The sequence below is a fragment of the Ochotona curzoniae genome, unplaced genomic scaffold, assembly GCF_017591425.1.
Source record: "Ochotona curzoniae isolate NIBS_2020 unplaced genomic scaffold, NIBS_Ocur_1.0 contig_4501, whole genome shotgun sequence".
NCBI classification, from domain to species: Eukaryota; Metazoa; Chordata; class Mammalia; order Lagomorpha; family Ochotonidae; genus Ochotona; species Ochotona curzoniae.
In genome coordinates this window covers 6,833,357-6,855,059 of record NW_024466307.1, presented here as the reverse complement: position 1 = coordinate 6,855,059, position 21,703 = coordinate 6,833,357, and positions in this window count along the sequence as shown.

Below are 21,703 nucleotides of genomic sequence, written 5' to 3'. Positions count from 1 at the left end.
CTTTCCCCTCCCGGAGCTAACCTACACTTTTGAGCAAACCACCCTCCCTAACTGGGGCAACCAACTAGACTTAGAGAAGTTGCAAATGAAGTTTGAAGTCTTTTTACCAACCCTGGAATAATTTCATGTTTTAAAACAAGTAAATTGGCATGAAAATTATGCATAGAAAATGCTGAAATTTTATATATATGGAATCATTCATTTTTCTTGGAATGTTTTCAGTGTTCCTTTGCTTTACTGTGAGTAGGGAAGATGACAATTCTGCCTTCCTTGTCTTTTCCTGTCAAAGCCCAGTGATTGGAGCCCTTAGAATGAGTAACAAGAATCTGATGGCTACAGAATAGTAGCATCTATGAAGTCACTTAATACAATTAATTTGGGCTGACGATATTCCTTTGTGTATTCACAATAGTTGCTGGAACGATTAAATCTGAAACACACACTTATCCCTAATAACTATTTTCTATTTTGAATATATACAGTATAATTCACTCTAGGAATATGTTAAATTCCTTCTTAAATACATACACACACTCTGAGTTTTACATGTTCTCTATTTTCTATATGTTAATGTAGCTAAACCACTTAGAAGCATCTAATATAGATTTCAATAAAGGTTGGGCAATAGTTATCACGATGTTGCTACTTATATGCCTTGCTCTTAGTACTTAAATATCAACATTACTCCTTACCTAAGGTAGTATTTATGGAAAGTTGCTGATTTAGAAGTTGCATGACCTGCAGAGATGGAAATGATCAGCCCAAGAGGCAACACTGAAGCAAATTCTATCTCTTTACTCAGCAGTCTTATTGCTAAGCAACTAACTGTTTATCCTCTCCTGTTTGAGTCAGGTCTGGGAATAATGAACTGATGGTGCATGTCACAGGAGTCAGTGGCTGACAATGAACTTTAAACTTCTTGGCTCTGCATTGTTTATCTGCTTAGTGACCTTTTGTGTTACTTTACTTCATCGGGGTTGTTGCTTCTAGATCACTAAGTTAATGGTCACATAGAAGGGTTCTCAGCTAGATGACTTCATCTCTAATTAAGAACAGTCCAAGTAATGCAACAAAGCAGTTGGGCCTCAAACAAAATATTTTCAAGCTTCCTAAAAAAAGTAGCATAGAAATCTCTTTGCCACATGAAGGAAGTCTGCTTTTGCTGATCTGTTTTTTAGTGCCTTGAAGAAATGAATGCCTGAAGTGATTGACAAGACAGTATATATATTTCCACAGCCAATTCTTATGACATAATATACTTCTACAAATAAAAATGTCTGCAAAGATGCATAAGTTATTTCTGTAGGAATAGATGGGATGAGTTACATGCCATTCCGTTTTTGATGAACTTGAATCCAGTTTCTAATCAACAAGATTGCCCTATACAATAAACTACTGATTGGGACTGCTGGCGTTAACAGTAATAGGACAAGACGTGTGGCACAATTTTCTCCATTCAGATATTCATTTTCCTCCTGCTTCGAAGGATTCTTTATGTCCTTGTGCTTCTCAAAGTCAGCCTGATCAATTGTGCTAAATGTGCCCCATAGAGCCGATGAATGCATGGACAACTCTTGTTGATTGCCAAGTGGTGTCAGTTTGACCTCAATTCCTCATTTCTGGCAGAGCTCTCAAAATACAAGTTTTGGGTCACTTTCTAGAATCTTGAAAGATCATGTTTTCTATTCAAAGCCTACTTAGTCTCATGCACAGAGTAAGTGTAAGAAATGGATATACAGAAATTAGTATCTTTATGGCCATATTATCTGTTTAGTTTCTGTGAACTCTTCAAATTTATGTTTTTTAAGTTTTTTTTCTGCCAGTACTAAGTAGGGAACATATGATGTGCTGTATTCAGTTGGAACAAAAACCTTTATAAGAAGAGTAATGGGATAGAAAACATCAACAAAACCTTTACTTGTTCAGTCTTCTTACTCTCAAGCTCTGACATTTGGACTTGAAACTTAGAATCTATTAAGCTGAAGTGAGAATTGTTTATCAACTCCAAAAGACTCTCATTTGGAGGAATCCAAGTCCCCATTTTCATTGCAAGTTTGTAACTCAACATAAATGTCAAGGCTTAAAGAACATTGCAACACAGCATGGATATTTATTTAAAAAAAACACTTGATAAAATTTAAAATGTGCTGTTTTGTTTATCTTTAAAGAACTTGTCAAACTACATTGTTGGATTAACTAAATAATATGGTTTTCCTGTGCTAGATTGCTATGTTTACCACAGTTGTAATGAGCCTTTCTTCCCACTTTCACTCTGTATGTGTGGTAGTGGGTGCTAATGCGTCTACTATTTGCTCTTTCTTATTGACGTGCTGTTGAGAATACAGTGAGAAAGGGTGTCTTTCTCACAGGGTCCTGATAGCTGTATTTACTACCCATTACCCATTCTTGACAGCTTGGTTATGTCTCACTGAAGCTTCTCAGGGTTCAACGATATTCTCTTCTATAGCAGAAAATCATGTGAGCCAGATGGTACCTGCATTCTGGGCTCTGACGACAACAATTGCAGAAATATAACTAAAGATTATTAACCAACTTAGCTAAATTTTAAAAACTAGATTTTCCTCCCAAACACTCTGTTAAGACTAAGAACTGGGATAAATTCACTCTGTTAATTGATTTCCCTGTGTTTTCTAAATCTATTCGTAATAGTAATTCTTAAAAATTAAAAAAAAATGTTGAACTTTTGAGCTACGTAAACATTTTGCTAAAGGTTTTATATCTGTTAATTTCAATTGATCCTCAACACAGCCATATGAAGAGTTGTCATTTTTATTCCCGTCTTATGGGTAAGAAATATAAGGCATGAAGAATGTAGGTGACTAAGGGTCACAAGGTCACAGCTGCCGACAATGGCACTGGATTACAGCCCAGTTGGTCTCATCTTGCCTTGCAGCATCTCATGGTATTCAGCATTATACATACAGAGGAAGCTAGCTTGAATTACTAAAAAAAAAAAAAAAGTGTTTTCTTATGTTAAGGGTAGCCAATGCTAATCTAAACATTTCCGAACCAAGGTTTGTCATATTCACTCCTGAGTCTAACTACTAACTCTGTTAAGTCATAACGTAACAGTACTTGGAGCAGCTTTGTAGTCTCTCAGTTCTACTAAATATGATGTGAACTGTGAATCCGAGGTTTGTATAGAAAATTCAATTTTTTTCAATTCATAAAGGAGGAGACTTTGAAATATCATAGAAAAGAGAATTCAAAGATAAATTTTTCCTGTGAAAAATTTTGGTATCCATGTTTAGTTTTCATTATATATAAATCTAATATATATATATTAAAGATTTATTTATTTTTATTGGAAAGCCAGATACACAGAGAAGAGGAGAGACAGAGAGAAAGATCTTCTGTTTATTGATTCACTCCCCAAGTGGCTGCAATGGCTGGAGCTGAGCTCATCTGAAGCCAGGAGCCTGGAGCTTCTTCCAGGTCTCCCACGCGGGTGCAGGGTCTGAAGGCTCTGGGCCGTCCTCCACTACTTTCCCAGGACACAAGCAGGGAGCTGGATGGGAAGCGGGACTGCCGGGATTAGAACTGGCACCCATATGGGATCGCAGCATGTTCAAGGCGAGGCCTTTAGATGCTGCACTATCACGTTGGGTCCCATAATTTATATTTTCCAAGAACTTTTTAAAGATGCCTCGTATATAGTTAAGAATGGAACCACAATAATTATTAATAGTTTCTTAATCATTAAGAAAGACAGTCTATTGAACAAGCACCAGTGAACAAGTTTCAATAAGTATATGATTTTGGTGTCTGTCCATACCTGTTGATGACATTTAGTTTTTTTTTTTAATAAATATTTACTTATTTTAAAAGGCAGAGAACATATGCAAATAAAAAATCTCCCAAAATTGCATATGCTGATCCACTCCCAAAATGATTTCAATGACTGTGACTGGGTCAGGTTGAATTGAGGTGCCTGGAACATTTTCTGGGTATCCCACAGGGGTGAGCTACCTTCTGCTGCCTTCTCAGATGCATTAGTAGGGAGCTAGCTCAGCAGGGCAGCAGTCAGAACTCCAGCCTTTGCTCATGGGATTCCCACAGCTTTTTACCCCATAGTGCAACCATGCCAGCCCAGGAAGCATTTCTCCTTACTCTCAAATGTTTTGCTTTTTCTGTGCACCCAGGCCGTTGTCACACATAACAATTTAGACCAGATTCTGTTAGGGAGAAGGGGTGGTGGGAAAGAAGCGATCTGGGAGATTTACCATGATAACAAGGGGATGCAAGTGTTTTCCAAGCAGGAGCTAATTGTATTTTGAGCTGCATGCAGAGAACAATGGCAAATAACATCACAGTATTGCCAGGCAAACTCTATACTAAGGAATAGCAACAAAATCATGGAATCGGGTAACATTATTAAAATTGCTTCCACTCTAGGTTTCTGACATTTAGGTTTTCTTCCTTGCTTAACAGCAAAATTAGCATTTTTGTCAATTATTTTGATGATTTTTAAAAAAGCATTTGTATGTTTTTGTTAGCACATTTTCAGTGATCTATGGGTAATTGAAATATCACAATATTCTTAGCAATTTTCATTAATTTTCCAAATAGCTGGTATTGCAGTTATTTCTCAAATCATATTTACTTCTCAGAATCTGGTCGTCCAATAATGCATCTGAAGTAGATATTATAAAAGAAGGTCTCTGCCGTATCACATACTCAGTGCATAGTTAGGGAATTTGTTGTATTTCAAGTCAGTGTTCATTCCTTTCATCTCGTCTTCATTTTGCTTACTTTCAATGAAAAAGAACAGGTATTTTGAGCTCACTCGTGTGTGTATCTGGTCCTTGCGGGTGCCTCCTCAGGCACGTGAGCTGATCATGACTGTCTATCCTTGTAACACGTTACTGTTCTTAGCCATCAGAGGCACCACAACAACATTATTTAGAGATGTACACTAGAGGGTGTTGTTTTACCTGGACACTCGATTTCTCAAAGCATTGATTTTGAGGAAGAATGGAAATTTTTGTTCCAGGAAATGTTCCCCATGTTTAATATTACATAATTCTCAGCACATATGCCCCATTAACAAAGTTGATAAACCCCAGGGAACAAAAACAGAGACTGAGTCACTTGGCGGCCTTGCTATCCGGTTTCTTCAACACATTTCTGTGGGTGTTTGGGCTCTTTGAGCTCCGCACGCTGAGTGTCACCGACAAACCAATGCTGAGCACCAGGTGATAACACGTTTGACTCTTTCCAGTTGTAGGAAATTGAAAAGCAAGTGACGCTGTAGTGAACTTGGGCAAAGGTCTTGGAGTACCTCTGCCCACTTGCAGGTCTGATTGAGAGGAAGAATCTGCATGGGGGGTGATAGGAAAGGCTACTTAGGGAATCATTCACTTTGTGCCTCATCTCATCTCTGGTTTTTTCACGTAGTGCTTTAAAAAATTCCATTCTAATTTATTGCAGCCCAGGTTTCCTCATCTCTTGCATAGCATGATTGAAATTTTGCTGTGCCTTTTTTTCCTCAGTAGATGCTTTTTTTTTATATCGAGGATGCATTATGGTTTTGGTTGAACACATTTTGCTTCTGGTTTTTTTTTTTCTTTTTTCAACTAACTATTCATTGTGGATTCACATCATCAATTCTTCATGGCTTTGTATGACAGATGTTTCCAATTGTCATTGGCTTTTACCTGGACATGTAAATAAATACATGAGTGGGATGGGAGTGATCTCTAATTTGTTGATCTTCAATTACTCTCCAAGGGAAAATGATCCTCCTTGTTCTGGCTGGAGAACATTTCCATATAATGCCAAACAATTACTGCCTGCATGCAGCAGGCTTCAAATCTATACTGTTTATTAATCTTTGCTACTATCTGATTCAGGAAAACTGCTGGAATCAGTATCACCTGGAATAAATTTAAGCGGCACACTTGGCTATGATTGGATTAAAGTAGAAATGGCTGGTTCCTATTAAAGTTAAGCCTTGGTCCAGTACAGCTAAACTCCCTACTGAAGCAAGGAACACATTTCCTTTGAAATGCCCCTTAGCAATTGTCTCTTCTGTTTGCTTGTCCCTGTTCTTCAGTGATGTGAGAACACTGTGATTGTACTGAAACGCTGACACAACAGAAAATCTTGCCAGTTTGGATCCCAACCTTGGCAAGCGTCTTGTTTTAATGGCAGCCCAGTTCCCCCCTTGAGTTGTACTAAACTTCCATAGCTTGTGTCCCTTGTGCAGGAGACTAAAGAGAAGTCAAGAGATAATAATTTTAGGCAGAGAATAGTAAATAGGACAACAAATAAGAATTCTGTTTTGGCACATTGAAACTTTTTCCCCCCTTTTAAATGTGTGATTCCTTTCCCCAAATGTTGCACTAGATTTATTTTTAAAGGTGTCATCTATTTCCATTCCAGTGCTATGTCATCTATAATTTAAATTTATGAGATAAAGCTTGAGGTTCACCAGCAGAGCAGCTGGAGATTTCTAGCCAGTTTGCCATAGAAAATGCAGATTTGCTGAAGGTTTTTGTGTCTGACAAGCCCCATTAAAAGCACCTCGCTCCCGTTGCTGACAAGCATCCATCAACATGTAATATTTATCCCTCTGTTTGAGTTGCAACACGAGTAATTGGTGGTCCCCCTCTACCCCCTGCCCGGGAAGAAGACAGCTCCCTGCTGAGGCAGCACCACCTGTACAGCCTCACCCACCTGGGAAGAAGCACCCTGAGAGGGGAGTTTTTCTAGACCGGATGGATAACATCAATGAGGATATTTGCTCAAATGGGAATTTGTTCTTTGAGCTGTTATTATTGTGAGTTCTCCAATCCACTTCCCATCACCATCAGAATACCAATGGAGTGTTCATAAATACATTTATTACTGACAAGAAAAATCCACCAGGTGACTTCTCTTTGACCCTACCCATTTCTCATTCTGACCCTCTCTCCTCCCTCCGCCCCTCTCTGCCTTTAACTCCATAGTTATTGCCTTCTCTGGATTTAACTGGAGATCACAGTTCCAGAGGAAAACCATGAGGATAGAGTGAAGTTTCTTCTCTTAGTGAACTTGGATTGAATTCGGATTTTAAGTCAGTAAACATGAACATTTGGTTCTCCTAATGGCAACAGACTCAAAAGGTGATTCCTGTGACCTCTGGTGTCCTCATAACTTAAGCCATGGAATTCCCATGGTATTCTTAAAGAATTATATTTCTGTAGAATTGTATGGTTTGACCTTTTAAAGAGAGAGAGAGACAGAAAGATTGAGAAGACAACAAGGAAATGTGCAAATAGTCTGATATAATAACTTTTAGTAAAGGAAGTCTCACCGAGGCAGATGTATCTTAATTTCTAAGCCCCCAAGTTTTCAAACATTTTCCATGAAACATGGTGCTAATAGGTTCTCCCTTTAGCTCGATTAGCAACATTGCAGGAGCTGTTTTGTCTCAATGTGAAATAATTAGATTATTTAACCTAAACTTTCCATCATTTGAATCTCATGATTTTTTCTTTCTTATTACGATTTATTTACTTATTTGAAAGGAAGAATGGCACAGAGAGAGGGAAACAGATTTTTTTCATCTGTTGGATCATTCCCCGCATGGCCTCAGCAGTCAGGTTAGGGTGAGGTGAGTGAAGCCAAGATCCCAGAGTTCCAAGTTGGTCTTGCACATGGGTGGCAGGAGCACAGTCCCTCGGGCCATCAGCTGCTGCTCTCCCAGGTACATTAGTGGGGGCTGGATTCGAAGTGAAGAAGTCTGAACTCAAACAAGGGCTTAAATATGAGATGCCTGCAGCACAAGCAGTAGCTTAACCCCTTGCACTGCAATATGGGAATTTTGTGATTACTTTTGGGATCAGTGTTAGCATTCATACTATTCCATGTGAGAAATGAATCAATTAAGTAAGAATACTGAAGAATAAATGCACCAATGCCTGTGTTTGAGGGGCTTTGGATGAATGGGTGCCAGCATTTTAGGAGATCCCTGGGTATCCTATTGCATTTAATCTAAAATTAATGTTAATAGGGAAAATAGAATTTGAAGTCCCCCACACAGCAGCATTTATGAAGTTACTGTGAATACAAAGGGACTGATTCACATTTTGTCTGTCACAAGAGACACCACAGTTTCTGATGGCTGTGCTGTCAGTGGATGCCTGAGATCCATCATCAAAAGCGTTTCATTTCTGTTTCTAATTAGTTTTCCATTTTCAGAAAATAGTTTGATTAAATGAAAAGATTCAGCAGATATCTAAGAGACAATGTGTTTTTGCTCATCATTTTACCGGCAACCGCTTTTAAAACTGATAATGTTCTTACAGTTCTGGTAATGTGATTACAGCTCATGTATTACTGGTTATCTTAGTAGTCATATGACAAATTAGTAGTCAAACTACTAATCTTTAATATGAATGCTGAACGTGTTTACTAGAGATGGGCATTTGACCTACTTGCAAAAGCACCCTTTAGGTTGTCCACACCCAGACCAGAGTGCCTGAGTGGGATTCCTGCCTACACATCTATCTGACCTCCTGCTAGGGCAGACTCAGGAAGGTAGTGAGATGACTCAAGCAACTGAGGGCTCCATTGGAATCCAGGCTCCCAATTTTCACCTGACCCAATCCTACTTATTGTGGAAATTTAAAACATTAAACATGAGTATGCTCTGGTTTCTTAAAAATAAAATCAAATAAAATGCTTTCATAAACCGGAAATCACTTACCAAATTTTAGCAGGTGCCAATGAGGAGGAAGATATATGTTCCTTTCATGAGATTTTACATTGATGAAGTCTGTAAATGAATTTTAGATCCTGCTGTGTGTAGTAAAACTCCTATGATTCAGAGAAGCTAAACTTCCAGCCTAAGGAATCACTGTTAGAGAGGTTGCTGGGACAGAACATGTACCATCTTCCATGAATCTTTTCCTAGAGTTGTCTGGACCCCGGAGCCTTCAGCTTCCTATTAGTTTTCATTCTAGCTGAACGCCATCATAAAACTTATTCTTTTCTGTACTGAATGCCTTGATGCATCATGAACTACTTCAAAGGAGCTTATGAAGATTAGTGCCTAACCCATTGCTTGGTCGATTATAAACTTGGAAAAAAGATTGAAGGTTAAAATATAATAATAATAATAATAATTGATATTTATAAGGACTTTTTGATATGCCAGGTGTAGTTCTAAGCTCAGTGTGTTTGTACTTAATTATTACTAAAGACTTGAGTCATAGATGTGCGTGGTCTACAGAGACAAGCATGTTAATATTTATAACAGGTAAAAAGAAGTTCCACATGCCATTCTTCAGTACCAACTAAGAGTTCACAGGATGATTCTGTTATTCTGCACAGTAAGAGATCCATATGAACTGCCAAAGTGTGAAATTGCTCAATGAGCTTGGAAATAATTTGTACTTTAAAAAAAAAGATTTATTTATTTATTTATTTGAAAGGCAGATCCACAAAAACAGAAGGAGATGGAGAGGAGAGGGAGGGAGAGATCTGTTGACCCACTCCCCAGTGCCTCATCAAGCCAGGCTCCAGAATCCAGGAGCTCCACGTGGGTTTCCCCCATGGAAGGCATCTTGTGCTGCTTTCTGAGGCAGGTTAACAGGAGGGTCCATCAGCAGTGCGGCATCCTGGACTTGAACCTGCACTCTCATTTCGAACACAATGCCGGAAGTGCCTCTAGGAATCATTTCTGATTTTTGTTATGTATTTTCGATGCAATCTCCCCAGTTTTTCTAGACACCAAAGTTTGTGATCACTTGCATTAACCAAAGCAAGTTTGAAATGAAACAGCAGATACTGGAAGATCAAAGATGGTCACATCTCAAGGTTTGGAAGTTAATGATGGGTCCGGCAGCATTCCTTTTGTCCCATGCGGAAGATGTGGATTGAGTTTGCAACTTCCGATTTCAGCCCTACCTAGTGCTGGTTTTGCAGGTTTTGAGGAATGAAACTTTGGGTGAAAATGTCTCTCTCTCTCTCTCTCTGTGTCTGTCTCTCTCACATATACACCCACAGAAAAAGGGAGAGTGTTAAATTGATGTCTGTGTATTTTGAAGGATTTGGTGGCTTCAGATGTATACTCCATTGTAACAGATATTGTAATAAAACACACACACAAAGAATTCAGAGTAATCTTGGGAATCCCTAAGATCCTTTGAGATCCAAGGTCTTTTTCTAATGATTTATTTATGTATTCAAAAGGCAGTTACATAAATAGAGAGACCCCCAATCTACTGGTTCACTCCCCTAGTCTCCATAGCAGCTGGGGAGGGGCCAACCTGAAACCAGCCCAGAATTCCATCCTGGTCTCCCACTAGCTTGGCAGCAGCCCAAGTCACTGCAACTCAACAGGCTCGCTGATACAGGCTGCCAGCTCCAGAGGCAGCTGCTTAACGAGCGTTAGCACACATCTGGCCCTGTTAGTGATGGTGAGTAAAATTAGCACCAGTTTCATAAAGGAGCAAATCATGAAACTGAGTCTTTAATGTTTTTGACTCTCCCCAAGCCATCCTGTTATCAAAAAGTGACTTCAGTAATGAAATGTTACTTGCTAATCCCTCATGTGGACCATACCGAAAGACACCATGCAGTATTTCTGCTTATCTTGTAATCATGTCTTTGTAGGAAGAGTTTTCATATTTTTGCTTTTACAATTGTGTTAAAGGTTCCCAGACTCTGCTGGGGTCTCTTGATGATGTGGGCTGCTCCAGTAGCCCTGAGTCTCTGATACTCACCAGTGACATCCTTGCTTGTCGTTGTCAGCAGCTTCCAGGCTCAGAGCACTTCAGTCTCCACTTTAAGCTGCTCTCCAGTCCTCTATGCTGTGGTGAGTTGTTCATACAACTCTTCCAAGACCAACGCAACAAACCATGCCTAGTCCCTGGTCCAGTGGACAACTCCGGAATCTTTGGAACTCTTGAGTTTGCTTACTAAGTTAGAGAATATCAGATAATTAAGTCAGATTTCCCTCTTCAAACAGGAGGAGGAGCCTGGGCTTTTACAATTCCACACCTACCTAGACAACCAGTGACCTCTTGGGCTTAAGAAAAGTGACTCGACTTTTCTCAGACCTATTTTTGATCATCACAAGACTCCTGAATGGGAAAAAAAAAAGTATCTTCGGTTTGATATCTTGCTTCCCGTCTAGTTGGAGCCTCAAACAGCAGGGTGTCTAGAAATACTAGTCTCTGCTCCCAGAGCAGAAATCTTAAAGAGCCATGCATATTGGATCCACCCGGTCTTTAACATGGGCCAATTCTTCTACAGTATGTGCAGACACATTCTTAGTTGACTTGACTGCATAATAGAGATAATTATAAGCACTCACTTATCTCACAGGGATCTACTGAAGATTAATTAGTTAATGTTGGCAGACCAAAGGTGCAATATAAGTGCTAAGTATTATTATTATTACTGTGCCACTTATCTTTAAGGAATGTTGTTTCTGAAGTCATAGTGCCTATGTGCCATCTGCTCACAGCAGCCTTCACCATCTCCCTACCCAGAAACTGAATCCGGTATCTGAATAAATAGATGTGCTCAAAAAAATCTATCACACCTCCATCTGTGCTTATGGAATATGAATTCCGACATAGGCAGAAATGCAAATCAATCACAGTGGAGTGGTTTCTCCAGCGCCCAGGGTTACACTTCAAGATACTGCTCTAATACGCCTGCTTTTCCGTGTAGAATCTGCTATCTCCACGAGCAGCGGCTCTGTGCATTCTGTCTCCAATGCTTCCGAGTCGGAGAGTCACATTAGGACCCCCAGCCTCTGCTACAACATGTTTATGGTGGGTCTTTTTCTGAAATTAGTTCCATGATTTGAATGCTTTGGATATTGCTGATAATTATCAGAAGCTAATGAGATTTTAAAGGTTTCTATTTCCAAGCATGATTGTAAAACTTCCATCCTGCTGGAATTATAACTAGGTTACAGACAATCCAATGTGATCTACGACCCATTTTTACTAATGATAAAGAATGAGGAGACTGCCTCTTATGAAGAAGGACTCCTTTCCAAACCTGACAGCGCTCTCACAGCAACCGTGAAAGCTCAGAAAAATCACAGAAATTGAAGCCTTGAACTAAAATTATCCAAGTGTTTCCCAATTCCACTACTGTAATATAAATACATTTTTTTTTTTTTGCTTTTGGAGGCCTTATTGGTATCACAGTTATCATGGAATTTTAATATTCTGCAGTAGGAAGCTGAGTACCATCGCATCTCCACCATCACTCACCAGCTCCTCCTCAAATCAGTTGGAGAAAGTAAAGAATCTAACCAAATTCACCTCAACTGCTTTGTATAACCATGATAATTCTGGTAGTATTTTTGCTTTGCTGCTTTTTATTCCCTTTGTAACCAACATAGCCTAAAATCTCCCATCTAATGCAAGGAGTTACAGAGACATTTTCTATCATGACCATGGAATTCACAGTTAATGAATGCTGGTTCATTAAAACTTCTGTGATCTCCTATATGGATAATCTCATCTCACGGAGGATGCAAGTACTATTTGAATTCAATTCATCTAACCTGAATTATGCATCTACCTTATGAATTGGGGAGGTTTGAGGGAATATAATAAGGAATAAAATATCATACCTTGCCTCAACTCAAGAAGATAAATCTATAACGAACTATATTAAAATGATAAGTTCCCAGCAAGGCAATTTGAGCAAGTCTTAAGAGAGTGAAAGGGAGAGAGTGATTCATCTTGTTGAGAGTCAGGAAGGAGGGTTTCAGAAGGCATCGGGTGACAAGGGAGGTGGGCTGTGAAGAATGGAGGCCACATCCCAGAGTGGAGAAGAAACAGCAGGTTCCCTCAGCATTCCCTCTACCTTTAACACCAGTTAAAACTGATGTTTGAATGTTGTCGTTCTCTCTTGCTAAAAATTAGTCTTGGATTCTCAACCCTCTGCAAATTTCTTGGAACCTTGAGTCTCACTTTTTTCTCACATTTCAGTTCCCTTGATCATTTTTTCTGCTTGCCCAAACCTGCATTTCTCCTCCTCAAACCCTCCCCAAAACATACACATGAAAATGTATGCAAAATCAAGTTCTACTTGGACACAATTAGCTTTTATTGCATGTGTCATAAGCCAGTGCCCAAGGCACTATGTGGCCCTACCAAGTTCACATTAGCCACCTTGAGCAAACCCAAGTATTTTTAGGCAAAGGAAATGATAAGGAAAAAATACAGACAGCAGAGAGCAGGGTTTGCATGTCACAAAAACAAGCCATCAGGTGGGGCCAAAGCTTTCTGTCCCTGTCTGTTGGGATGCTTTTGGAGTCATGTCACTAGGCTCATAATAGCAAGGATTCTATGAAATCGCAAAGGTCACCCTACCCCAGCAATGCTTCAGCCCATCCCTGAGAGAGTGCTAATTATAGACTGGGTGTGCAAACAAATAAGCTTAGCAGCCATGACATCATTTCTTCTTAGGGAAGAGGGTCTCATCTCTCATCCTTTGAACCTGTAACTCCTCCTATTTAGGGGAATGAAGCTCACTGAAGACAGGTCTTTAAAACATCTGGGAAAATTAGGCATTCTATAAACTTTTTGATTACAATTTTTGGCATCATGGGACAGACAGAAAAGTAGTCAGTGGCTTCCGTCTGAGTGTGTTAGAGCCTGGCAACATAATAGTGTCCAGTAAGAAGAAGACTGGAAGTTTGGTGATATTTACTGATCATTAATGATGTTTAGATTATTGAATAGCCTAGGAGTCTGAAACCCTTGAGCCCATGGAGAAATAGATGTGGCGGAGCGGAACTGGATTAGCAGGCTTGCAACATGACGACTTACACAGTAACTCCTCCAAAGGCTAAAAAAGGGAGTCTGGACTTGGGGCTGTAAATCTGGTGCTGTCCTAGAGCTCTAAATTGACTTTAAAATGAGTGAGGTAATGGAATACTCAGACAGAAGGCTCATCCATTATAGAAATACACCTCCAATCAGTACTCTTGGTGAAGGCTAAGGAGTACTTCTAGTTAAAACTTGGCACGTTTTTTTGCTTACTAGGTCTTGCTGAGATTAACATTATCACTGTTGCAGTGATAAAAATTTTCCTAGAAGCTAAATGAAAAAGCCAACATAAACAAATTTCATGAAAAGGCTTCAAATATTTCAGAATTAACTGTTTGATCTAGTTAGCACATCTAGTTCTGTTGGTATAGTCCATTTAAATCTACTTTCTATAAGGAGATAAAGAGTGAAAACTCAGTACATTACACATATGGCCTCTCTATTTATGTAATGGAAGAAGCAGCAGAAAGCTGAAGATAAATGGAAGAAAAGAGATAGTGCTAAGTAACAAATAAAATGCTCTTTTAGTAGAACCGAAACATCCTCAGTCGGGTCATTAAAATCAACAGCAACAAATTAAAGGGTATTTAAAAAGCATTCAGAATGCATCCAACTGCATAAAATCCACATGCCTCTGAGATCTGCCCTGATGGTCAGGCGCTGCTGAGTAAACTGGGACTCGGACAAGTTGCCTGTGGTTTCCCTTCTGGTTTTTTATAGCCATTTGGAATTTATGTTGGATCTGGTGGGACCTCTGTCTTCTGGCCCAAAGACAGTGTTTTAAGACAATAGCAGAGAGATAATCTCTCCTGGACAATTGTCACTCTAGCTGCCCTGGAATATCTATTTAATACAATTCTATCAGAGTGTAATTGTCATAGCATTCATGTGTGAGGCACAGGTAGCTTCAACCCCTAGTTACCTGAGCATCTTTCTGTCACTTTTTACCCCAAACAATACATGTGCTACTAAATGTTTATCAATTATTTAGTAATTATAAATAATATTACAGAGGCATTATTAAGAACTAGAGATTACATTCATCATTGAATATCTGTTTGCCTGTCCCTGACCCCGTTTTTTTTTTTTTACCCTGAGTGAACAAATATTGAGGAAAGAAATTATGACTTGAAAATAGGTTTATCCATCTTTCTATAATATTGTCGAAATTTTAGTTAGTTTCAGCTTATGAGACTATTCAACTTCCAAGGAGGCAAGTAGTGTTACCTTCCAGGCTTGAATAATACTTTTATTCTTTTTTAATTTAAGAAGTAATATATGCATGTGCAAAAATGGCAAACCATGAAGAATATTGCCATGTGAAAAGTAACAAATTCTGCCAACTTTCTCAGTAGGTTAATTCTCAGGCTTAAGAGCTTTCTGTGGATTTCCAAAAAGGTTTTTTTATATGTTCAGATACAAGAAATGCTTCTTTCTCAGCATTACATTTGGAGGTTTTTGTTTGCTTGTTTGTTTTTAATCAGCTCTTTTCACAACTGCAGAGTATTCCGTTGATGAGTGGCCTAAGGTAACTTAACTCACCACCTATTCTCAGAGGTTTTGTGCACTGCTCTTCTTCCGAAGCATATGACAATGAATATCTTTGTTTTTATTTTTTAATGTGTTTTTAGGTGCTTGTGTAATTGCAGATGAATGCCTCAGAATGGACTGAATGAATCAAAGTCTCCTGAATTTAACACCATATATGGAGTGCTACATCTGCCTTTGCATGTTTGCTTTTTTCTTCCAGTTCATTTATCATTAGAATATTAAGTATTTATTACAGAAAATGAAATAATTCTGTTCAGTATTACGATCTTTTCATTTAATGAAATTAAGAAATAGCACATTTCAATTTGGGTGTGGTCTTATTTCTCCAACTCATCTCATGTTGCTTCTGCATGTTTTCTCTGAATTATAGCCTTCTCATAGAAAACAATCCTTTAAGAATGGCAATGTTTCCTGTACTTTTAAAATTTTGCTATTACTTTTAAATCTTTGATTCACCTGGAATTTACTGAGAGCTATTAAAGCACTCACCAATATTGTTTCCCAACCCCAGTTATTGAGAGGGTTAATTTTCTTCACTGATTTGAAATGTCAATTTGTAGACACAAGAAGCTCTCACAGGTGCTCTATTTCTTCACTCTTCTCTTTATCCAACTGGTGAACCTGCCTATCAGAAACTAGCACCAAATAATTAAATGGCAGAAGGATTAAAATATATCTTACTATTTTATGGAGGTAATCTTTACCACTTCTTTTTTGAGTAAATTACTGCTGGTTTTTTCACATTTATTTTTACATAAGAAAGTTAGAATCAGCTTGTTCAAATTCCAAAAATAAGGCTGTGGGTATTTTATTTGGATCATGTGAAATCTGCAGATTAATTTAGTTACAACTTGTATTTTTACAATACTGATTCTTCCTGAGGAAGAATAGATTTTACATTTACTTTTGAAATATATCTATATCTATATAGTATAATTTTAGCTTTTATTCATAGAGATCTTTCAAATTTGTAATATGCTTCACATAAAACTATTTAGTCATTTTATATTTTAATTTGCAATTTAAAATTTCTCTACGTCTTATAACGGGTTTCTTGTTAAGGACAGAAAATGTTATGTCTTTATTATTTTTATTTGGAATTTTTGGTAGATTTTTTTTTTTTACTTCACCTATTGTGGATTTTGCAGATCCAGAATCAACAGAAAAAAAGTACTTTCATTCCTTCTAGTATTTAGAACTCTCATCTTGTGAGAATTCATCATGAAAATGACATAAGACAGCAATCCCTTTAGTTCATTAAAAGGATAATTTTTCAGGCTTCAAATATTAAGTTTTCTGTTGCCTCAGTAAAAGACACATCTGGAAGCTGTGTATTTCTGTTTTCTCAGATATTCCAACTAGCCTTGGAATGGTCTTTGCCCCGGGACTGGTCGGACTTCACCACTGAAATGCTTCTGTGTAGGAAGTGACTGGTGTATTTATTAGAAGGGAAAATATTTTTTTTTAATTTTTCTTCCTGATAATTAGAAACTGTTTCCTCATAGAATTTGACTCCTGTTATTTTCTAGGACCAATTTTGTCATTTCTGCTAAAGTAATACTTATTGTACTTGGATTTTCAAATGTGTCTACAGAGATTATTTTCTTATTCCTGCTAAATGTGAGGAAGCATTTTGTATTTTCCTCATTGTATGTGCTCCTTTGTTACCTTATTTTTCTAGATTAGCTTACATAGGCATATGAATACACACCAACAGGTACAAGCAGACATATATTTAGCTTTGTGTGTGTGTAGCCACTTCCCCACACGTAATGTCCGGGCGTGGTAATGGTAGATTTATTTTAAACATAGTGTTATCAATATATTCAGTCTTTGCTTCCTTAATTGTGCTTCTTCCCTCATATTCTGTCTTTGATATTAGTTTCATATATGAATGCACATGGCTGAATGTAAAACACTTATTTGTGTAGGTATCAACAGTTTAGTGATGTTACCTTTTTTTATTATTATTATTTTGTTTCTTTCCATTGTATGTGAAAGGCTGTGAGCCAGACCTTCCGTGTGCCGCTTTACTCCCCAAATGTACACAGCAGCCAGGGCTCAGCCACCCAAGCCTGGAGGCCAGAGCCTTAGTGCTGCCCTTGTGCCTGTGGGATCCTGCGTGTTGACGCCTTCACAGGCACGGAGTGCATCAGTCAGGGATGGGAGCATCCCAGGCAGTGACGTACGCTGTGCAGTAATAAGCGTCAGTCCTCCTTCCATCTTCTTCTTTCATGTTGCCTGTCTTATCTGATTTCCTTAGTAGAACATGTAAATCGTCCGGAAGCCTGTAAATTCTCTTTTGATCCCAATGTCAGTCAATTTATATAGGCTTTGATATAGAACGGCTTGGAATTTCCTGGATACTTTACACTTTTGCTTTCATTTTTCTTCCAGTGCAGGGGTTGTTGAAATCATGTCCAAATTTCGAAATTTTCATTTCTTTTTGTATTGTTCTAAATGTAGTACACTATAAACAGAAGATCCCTCTAGATTAAAAGAAAGAAATTAGCTTAAGTTTTCATTATATTTAGTTCTGCAATTGGAGGTTTTTTTTTTTTAGGGGTAACTCCATTGATTTGGTCTACTTGATTTGTCTGAATTTGTCATTATACAATGTTAAAGTGACAAGTTCAGTTCTCTTTCTCAACTGGATCTCAACTCTAATATTATTGCCACACATTTTGTTTTCTTTGTGCTAGTACTTAACCTGGTATGTCAGTAAGAAGAGGTGATGATTAATGCAAAGTCACACTTACTTACGTATCTCACATAGTATGTATCTCTCACACATGAAACCGCATAGTGCATGCAATAAACCTTTGGACTTTATACTAGTGCTGTTCCCATTTTAGACATGATGAAACTAAGGCACAGAATAGTAATAGATTAACTAGCCAGGGGGATGACAAAAATGTGTAACTTTAAATGGTATCTGAGTAATGGAGACCCGATAAGACCAGAATAAGGAAAATCTATTTTTCGAAGGTGCCATTTTGAGTGAAATCTTAATGGATTAACAAAAAGAATCTAAAACTGGAGAAAGGTCATGTGTCATGCTAGAATAAAGAAGCAGAGGGCCCAGCGCAATAGCCTAGTGGCTAAAGTCCTTGCCTTGCATGCGCTGGTATCCCACATGGGCACCAGTTCTAATTATAGCAACCCTGATCCCATCCAGCTCCCTGCTTGTGGCCTACTTGTGGCGGTTGAGGACAGCTCAAAGTCTTGGGACCTTGCACCTACGTGGGAGACCCAGAGGAGACTCCAGGCTTCTGGCTTCAGAATGGCTCAGCTCGAGTCGCTGTGGTCACGTCGGGAGTGAATCAACAGACAGAAGATCTTCCTCTCTGTCTCTTCTCCTCTCTGTATATCTGATATATATGTATCTGTATATCTGGCTTTCTACTAAAAATTAAAACAAATATTTTTTGAAAATGAAGAAGCACAGAGAGGCGTGCAAAGATTGCCAGGAAAGGGAGACAGGGTTTGGTTGTGGCTGAACACTTAGAGGAATCATGAACAAAATACTTATCAAAAACCAGAAATGTTGTATAAGATAATCTCCTCTGACTAGCAGAGTTTTCCAAGCTTGTTTTGGAGAAAGTTGGTCCCACAGTTCGAGTAACATTTGAGCTGGTTTTGAATAATGCTCTCGTGTCACTATTCAGAGTTAAGACAATCACCCTGAACAACAGTGACACAGGAGCAAGAGGACAGATGACGCTGTCTCCTTTACACTTAAATTCCATTAGTTCACCTGTGAGTGTATTGACACATCTAAGTTGTTAGATCAGTCACAAAGCAAAGCAAAGCTGCTGGCTTTAGTGGGGAAGCTAGCACGTTATAGGATTGCCAAGTCATAGAACTCTGTTTAGGCATGGGAACCAACAATGCAATAAGAAATAGTGAAGCTGAAAGTGTGAACACCTTCAGGCCAGGCACAAGATCCTTAACGGTTTGTCTAGAATCAGCCTGGAAAGAGCTCTAACAGCTGATATTTTGGCATTGCAAGTAATTTTGCATAACTGGCAGAGACAAAATAAAAGGGGGTAATATGGCCTCTATTTAAAGTTTTTGATAAAGGTTTTTGTGCCATGGTACAAAAGTGCTAGCTAACAATTTATAAGCATCAATTACTAAATTTTCATAAAACATCAGACCCAATTCATAAACTTTGTCTGATTGAAGTTTACTATTATGGCATCATTACACTAAGGAAACTGACAAATAATTCAAATCAAGCTTCTCTCCTCTAACTTCCACAGCTGCTGCTTTTGGAGGTGGGGGGAGCGGCAAGGGAAGGTTAGGAGCAATCAGTTCTTTTTTAAGAAAAGTTTTTTTAAAATTCTTTTATTGTTTTTATTGAAAAGGCAGATTTACAGAGACAAAGAGAGATAGATAAATCTTCCATCTGCTGGTTCACTCCCCCAAGTAGCTGCAACTGCTGAAGCTAAGCTGATCTGAAGGCAGGAGCCAGGAGTCTCTTCCAGGTATACCACGTGGGTGCAGGGGCCTGAGTCTTTGGGCCATCCTCTGCTACTTTCCCAGGCCACTAGCAGGGAGCTGGATAGGAATTAATACAGCAGGAACATGATCAAGCACCAATATGGGATCCTGGCGCTTGCAGGAGGAGGATTAGCCAACTGAGACATCATGCCATCTCCATAGTTTCTTTGTGGTAGAGGTGTGTGTGTGTGTGTGTGTGTGTGTGTGTGTGTGTGTGTGTGTGTTTTATATGTTCAACATTAGGAACTTTTCAACACTTGAGTTTCAACTAGCAGACTGCTGCCTTTGAGCTGCAATCCTCCTTAATTTATGGCAATTACAGATATTGTATGAGTGTGAGGAAAGAATATAAGAGTAATCCAAAATGCTCACAGAAAAAAATGGAATAAAAAGAACCTTATTTTGGCGCAAAAACTATTTAAAGATCAATGCGTAGTTTTTATGTAATACACACTTCCTATGAAGGTTTAAAAGATCTCTCCTGGGCATACATTTCAATCTTTTTCCTTTGAAATACTAGGGTATTTAAAAATGTTTGTAAAATGTAAAATTAAGCATATATGATTATTCTGATGAAATAACAGTTTGGAATACTTACTTTTTTTTTCAAACAGTTTTCATAAGCAGTTTGAAGACTCACAGGTCATAAATTGCAAAAATTTTGTTTGCATCAAAATACTTATTTTTTAAACTTTTCTTTTTCATAATCTAGCCGAGGTATCCAAATTTACTTGTACTGCATCAATCGTCGCTATCGCATAAGGAAACCCAAGCAGCCGGGGTTAATATTTTTAGTTTGCTGCTCTTTTAAGAACATAGGACTCCATGGAAACTGTGTCTCCTACCTTACAGAACATGCACTGTGCAGGAAGCTCTGAGGACGACTGGTATTGTCGTGGAAGAGCAGGGGAGGGACTTGAACGATTCAAACTTGTAAGAGTATTATTAATGCTTTCTGAAACAACTGGGGTAAATTGGACTGTATCTCCTTGCAAAGTGGCCACCATTTTCCCTTCCATTCTAATCCTCATTCTTCATTTATTTGTTTGTTTGTTTGTTTTGAAATGATTCTAGAATGAAGAATATCGGAGGCAAAGGGATGGTTTACAGAAAGGCCTTTGGGAAAACAGCAGTGGAGTGTTGGGAGGAGAAAGCGTAACAGGACAAAACAATACACAAGGCTTTTGAACATGGCACGTGTGAATAGCCTTGGCGTTTTCCACCTTGAGTGGTATAAAGTTACTTATGCAGATGAAGTATAGTAAGAGTTAGAAGAAAGTAAAATATTTCAGTGACTAAAGAAGCCATTAGTGGAACTTCTCGTTTCATCTAAACAGCATGAGCAAGAATCATTCAGTAACAAATCCTCATCCCACAAGCGTTTGTACCATCCAAGAACCTATCTCATGCAGGTGTTCCATGTGTGAAATGCCAAGAGAGGCAATAGAAGCCCCTCAAAACACCGTATCGGGGATGGAGGGAGTCCCATGGTAAGAAAACAGAAGAGGTCCCCTAAAGAAAAGTTTGTTTGTGTTTTAGTGCTGCTTAAAGTGATTCAGTTTGTTTTAATCAGTCACACTTTTCATGCCATAAATTCCGTATGAATACTAATTAGACCAGGAACATTTACCATTCACATTGCAAGCAGAGAGCCTGAGAAGATACAGTTTTTCCTACAGGATACAAACTCAATTCCAGGTCATTACAAATGAAATTTGCTGTAGAAATTATTTGCAGAATGGCTGGAGGGCTTGATTTGGCATGCTCGTGTGCTCAGAGCTCCTGCAGAAGTTATGGAAACTTACTGCTCTATAAATGCCAGCTGTGGAAAGCAG